Consider the following 6,286-nt stretch of genomic DNA (forward strand, 5'->3'; position numbering starts at 1 on the left):
CAGTGACCTTGTCCATGCCCTGAATAAGCACCCACTTGTAATACGGGGGTCCTTATTCAGCGCAGTGACTGTGTTCATACCCTGAATAAGCACCCACTTGTAATACGGGGGTCCTTATTCAGCGCAGTGACTGTGTCCATGCCCTGAATAAGCACCCACTTGTAATACGGGGGTCCTTATTCAGCGCAGTGACTGTATCCATGCCCTGAATAAGTACCCACTTGTAATACGGGGGTCCTTATTCAGCGCAGTGACTGTGTCCATGCCCTGAATAAGCACCCACTTGTAATACGGGGGTCCTTATTCAGCGCAGTGACTGTATCCATGCCCTGAATAAGTACCCACTTGTAATACGGGGGTCCTTATTCAGCGCATTGACCGTGCCTATGTCCTGATTTAGCATCCTCTCGATTCTATTTACAATAATCACGGGCTCACAGCGCTCGCCTATTCCTTAAATATTGTAGTGACGGAGAAAATGACACGTTGGATCATGTTAGTCCCCGGGCCACAATTGCTCGAAAGAACGTACCAGCGAATCCCTACTGTAACCAAGTCCCAGGACTTTTTCGTGGGCTACGGTAGCGGACCTTATTCGGCCAGAGTGCGATGCCCAGGATACAGAAATTCGGTTGCTTAATCTCTACAGAAGTTGACTTTTTCAACATGAAGATCTCTTCTTCCAAAGAGGTTGTAACTGAGTTTTTCTCCTCACATTAGTGTAAACACGAAAAAAAACACGTACATGTCTAGTTCAGTTAACTGTTTAATTATTTTTTTTACTGTACTTATGCATCTTCTTCGTTTTATAATTTTCTGCAAAGTGATAAACCGTTAAAATAAATACGCTTTTTTATTCCTTCGGCTACTGTAAATATTTCTTGCCACAATATCCGGAACTCCAGTTATGGGTACCTTACGAGTAGCCTGTGTATTCACAGTTTGGTTCATTAAATTGAATCTTGTGCCAGTGTTTAAATAATATATATAATAATAGTGCATTAAATGGTGCCACACATACTACAATTTTGTGTCATTGCTGTTTACAGTACACTTCTATTTCTCGAAATGTTTGGAATATCCAGTTTCATTGAAAACCTGGATCTAAACATAATTTCTATTTTTTTTCTTCCTAAAACAGATTAATTTGGACTATTGTAAGTGTTTCAAAATAAAAATAGCCACATCGGTCCAGCGTTTTTACCAAAAAAGAACATTTTATTTTTATTTGTGTAGATACAATCGTACATAAATTATTTACTAGCTTAGTCAAGTAAGCTGCACTTACTTACGCGTTTTTCTCTTTTTTACATCAAGATTACTATCTTTTCTTATTATTACTTAAAATTAGACGTTATCGGTGATAAACTACCAGTCTTAAATTGAAATGAGTTTTAAACGGTGACACCATATAACGACACCCCACATTTCATGATTCTGGAAAATCTTTATTCAAATCCCCTCAAACGTCCACCTTTGCAACCTTGTAAATTGTGATTGAGAGAGGTTTTAGGCAAAGTTTTCCACAATGATCCACATCACCCGAGACATGGAGTTTTGAAAATTATAACAACCTCAGAGGTTCATATTGCTGATTTAAAACTTTACATAAGATGTAAGCCTACATATAATATACTAAATATTTATACATTTAAAATTGCGAAATATATTTAGCTAACACAAAACTTATTGAACTTAGTATAGTATCAATCAATCAATTTGTTTTACTGCCGTAATACATGTTTACATGAATGGCATTGCCAAGTTCATATGTTAAAAACAAGCACATCATCTGATATTGGCTACATAACTAGGCTATCATGTTGAATTTTTATTGCGGTTACAATATATTATAAATTCCTTGGTACCATATAGGAACTATCAGCACTGATTTTAACTTCTGTTTAAATTTCTTATCATCGACATTTTATTTGTTCAAGTAACAAGTTATATTTTTTTACACAATTGAAAAGTTCATTCAATGGTTGTTTGAAAATTACATTGCCCAATTCTAAGAAAGTTACTCTGTCTGATAAATTTAGTCATGAACTAAGCTATTTGTGGGAATAAAACCTAAACTTGCTCTTATATACAATAACAAATGCATTAGTTACTATGAAGGAACAGTCAGAACCCCGAGACTTAAATAAAGGTTTACAATTAGTTCTACAACTAACATTACAAATAACTCTTAAACTCTCTCTGTAAAATTTAAAACTTTCTTACATTAGTATCTATTTATTAGTATTTTACTTAGTACTAACTTTAACAATAGTTTCCTAGGTTATTTAATAATGTCACTTTATTTTTACACTGTTACTGATTTTTTAACTAGTTTATCATTTAAGCATACAAATAATACAATTTAACTAACACCTTTGCTACTAGTATGTACGAGTAGTTTGTGTCTGCCACAGACATCGTGTTCAACTTTTAGTTAATCTAATATATGAATGCTGTTGTGAAAGTAAAATTCAGGAGACTGATGGTAACAAGTTGTTGTGAAGTGGTAAGTTACTCATGTGAAGTTCATGTCATGAACTGGACGAAAATCATCATAAAGCACATCACGAAGCCAACTGCCTATATACAAACAGATTTATTAGCAATTTTGTTTATCTAAAAATGAATACACCTATATTATCACAAGCATTATAAAATATCATAAAAAGTCCATTTATACTTACAAAATCAATTATTACAAGTTTAGTTATATATATATTCACACTTTTATAAGATCCAAAAATCAACTTAAATAATTCTTACATCAGTAACCAGGTTGTTGTTGACAGAAACGAAATCCAAAGCTGTAAATTCTACTGGAGTGTGAGCCAGCTCCAGCATTATAATTTCCAACTGAAAACAATGTTAAATACGTATAGAACCACTGTTTTAATAAAATACCATTGGAATGTACAGTCATAAAAATGTAAATACGTAATATAGAATAATAAAACAAACAGTCCACTCCGTTTTAATACATTGCATTACATTAGTAACCTCAATTGCATAGGAAGTTATTGATAATCGATACTACTCTACCATGGTTTTTAGGAAATTCTAAGCCTTAATATTATAATCCTTGACAAAGCCCAAGAACTTGTAATTTGAAATTGGTCGTGTTTCGCTTCGAGCATTGAACGGTGCATTACTAAATCAAAAAATCAAAATAAATGCCTGTTACAAGTGTTATACAATTAAGGATTTCTTACTAACATAAAAATCTATAAGGGTCTTTATTAAGGAAAACAAATAGCCTAATAACCCTTCAACTGATATTATGATATCAAATTTAGATATAGTCTCGAAATTTCTACTGACGTTATATTTTCGTTTGAGCATAAGTAAAATCGAGTTAAATGAAATACATTTCCCTCCATGGGTTGTCCTTTATTGTATCCTTAGCGGAGACTTAAAGTAACAGCTACACATATTCTGACATACTTATATTTTATTCACTAATGAAAGAGTGTAATTTTTTGAAGAAAAACATACTTGTCCCAACTCGTCTTTTAAAAATGCCATCAACCCTTCAGATGTTTTATGCTAAATTGACACTAAGGGATTTACGAGTTATGGTTTAGGACATAAAAGCCTAGGGTACAATAACATATTTCCTTATTTTATTTAATACTAGCTGTTTCCCGCTGCTTCTCACGCCATTCGTAATCTTTGCCCGTATATGAGCAGTTCTGGTTCAAGTGAATTAAATTTACAATGCCTATGTAGAGTTGTTGCCACGAGCAAGAAAATCTGTACAAAGTATATGGTTATAACCACTGTACAAGTAAATGTACTTTATTACTTGTGTGGTCTAACACTCAATCTTTAAGTTAAACCAAAATTGTATTTTAAAGAGAAATATACACCATAACCTACCGCCTTCAAATAGTGTTTGGCTATTTAATATACGTAACTGTCTCGTAATTGGAATTATAACGTGCAGGCGCTTTTAAAACTTCTTTTGCAGTGCCGCCTGGTGGTGAGTTACATGAACTGGCATAACATATAAACCTTCTACGTGGAAAAATACATATGCATACAAATTTTCATAATGATCGGTCAAATAGTTTTCGGTTCTATAAAGGACATACAGACAAACATTCATATGTGTGTGTGTGTGTGTGTGTGTGTGTGTGTGTGTGGTGTGTGTGTGTGTGTGTGTGTGTGTGTGTGTGTGTGTGTGTGTGTGTGTGTGTGTGTGTGTGTGTGTGTGTGTGTTGTGTGTGTGTGTGTGTGTGTGTGTGTGTGTGTGTGTGTGTGTGTGTGTGTGTGTGTGTGTGTGTGTGTGTGTGTGTGTGTGTGTGTGTGTGTGTGTGTGTGTGTGTGTGTGTGTGTGTGTGTGTGTGTGTGTGTGTGAGAGAGAGAGAGAGAGAGAGAGAGAAATGTAAGTGACTGTAGGTATTTTAATTTTATTGTTTGAACTTTACCACTCAAGGGGCTGGAAATCTCAATCTCATTCCTGACTATAAAAAATAAAAAAATTAATAAACTACTATCTGTCTATCTGCGCGATATGTCAATAACGGACTGACCTACAGACTTGACATTTTTTATGGTTTCATTTTTATATAAGGAACATTATAATTATAGGAGTTTGGTGGCGTGAGATTTGGTTGAACGTTAATCGACGTTTTTACATTGATTTTATGAGTAACGATGATGCCAACGAGAAAATCACAGAATAAATCAATTTGTAAGCGAACTGAGGACATAGTACAACCATATGACGTTTTATCATGGGCCTGGAAACGAGTGTAACTACAGGCTAGAAATTTTGCATGCAATGCGAAGCCTGTTAAGCGACAGGTTGTGCGGTGTATCCCTACCTTTTAATTAAGTGGTAACAGAAGTGTATGGTTCAAAATCGCTTCGAAACCAGTGATTAATCACGGAATAAAAATGTAAAACGTTACATTAAAATTGGTTTATACAGACCTGTTTCCGGTACTCTAGCTGGTGTTCACCCATCGTCATCTTGCGATCAATCTCAAAGGTCAGTGATTGGACCTAACAGAAAGCAGTACAAGAAAGCTGACAGCAATCGTGGTGAAGTTACGATATGACTGAAGATAGTTTGGTTTGAAATGAACATTTGCGTGCATAATGAGAATTAAGTTTGTACAAGAGTAATCGTAGGAGATTACTTTCAGCTGCAACTTAAAAAATCCTCATACTATAATACCCTATATCACCATATACCATATACTATTCTACCCTGCATCCCATAACAGCTTTAACGAAGATAAATATATATTTTACATTTCCATATTAAATTTGTGTAACATTTTGTAGTCTACAATACAAATATTTTATACGACCTACATTAAACCTTAAATATTATCTTTGAAACTAACATTTTGCATGTATTTAAATAAGATTTTAAATTTTTATCTCTACATCTCTTTCATCAAACGTTATATGCTATCGACTGTGTGTCGCTAAGAATAGTTTATTCAAAATATTTTCGAATATAATTAGTTACAACAATTACGGTATGTGATAATTATTAAACGTTTGTATAACATCAATGCATTTGAATATACACCAATTCAATGTCTAGTAACCGTTTTTAGGGTGCAATTGTTGCACTAGCGTGAATTATTCATCATCATTTACTCAAATACACATCCATTCATTTTTGTGTGTGTGGATATGTCATTGTTTGTTGGACAAACATCAGCAATATACTTATTTATTATTTTTGTTATGCTAATTAACAACAATTAATTAAATACACACACGCACACATATTTATTTATTTATATACAGTCTCCGTAAGGAAGTTATCTCCTAGCACACTAAACCAAATTCCCTTTTAGTTATAGAATTTGACTACCTTCGACATGAAGTTGATTTGGATCAGTTATATCAATTCGTAATTTAGCAAGAATTTGGTTAATTAAAACACTAATTAATTAATAGCAACATTATAATTTAACAAAGATTTAAAGGTGATTAACTAGTAAATCTTGCATATGCAAATGATCATATATTTTGCGGATCTCTGCTCGGTTACCAGACGCTGGAATAACAGGAAGTTGAACTGGAGGTAAACTCAGCGTTCAAATTGAATCAACCCTTTCTACCGTAGTTACGTTATGTGTAGGTGTCTAGTATTCATTACTTACCAAACTATTTAGACGAGTTCCTGACCAAGAGATGCTTTGCAGTTCAAACAATACCCTGTCATGGGCGAAGACCGTAGCTATGGGAGCATGGTACTCATAACAGTCGAGGACGTAATGGAGCCCATACACTCGCCAATACGCAGAGATCGACTGCA

This window comes from Homalodisca vitripennis, chromosome 7 (genome assembly GCF_021130785.1).
Source record: "Homalodisca vitripennis isolate AUS2020 chromosome 7, UT_GWSS_2.1, whole genome shotgun sequence".
NCBI classification, from domain to species: domain Eukaryota; kingdom Metazoa; phylum Arthropoda; class Insecta; order Hemiptera; family Cicadellidae; genus Homalodisca; species Homalodisca vitripennis.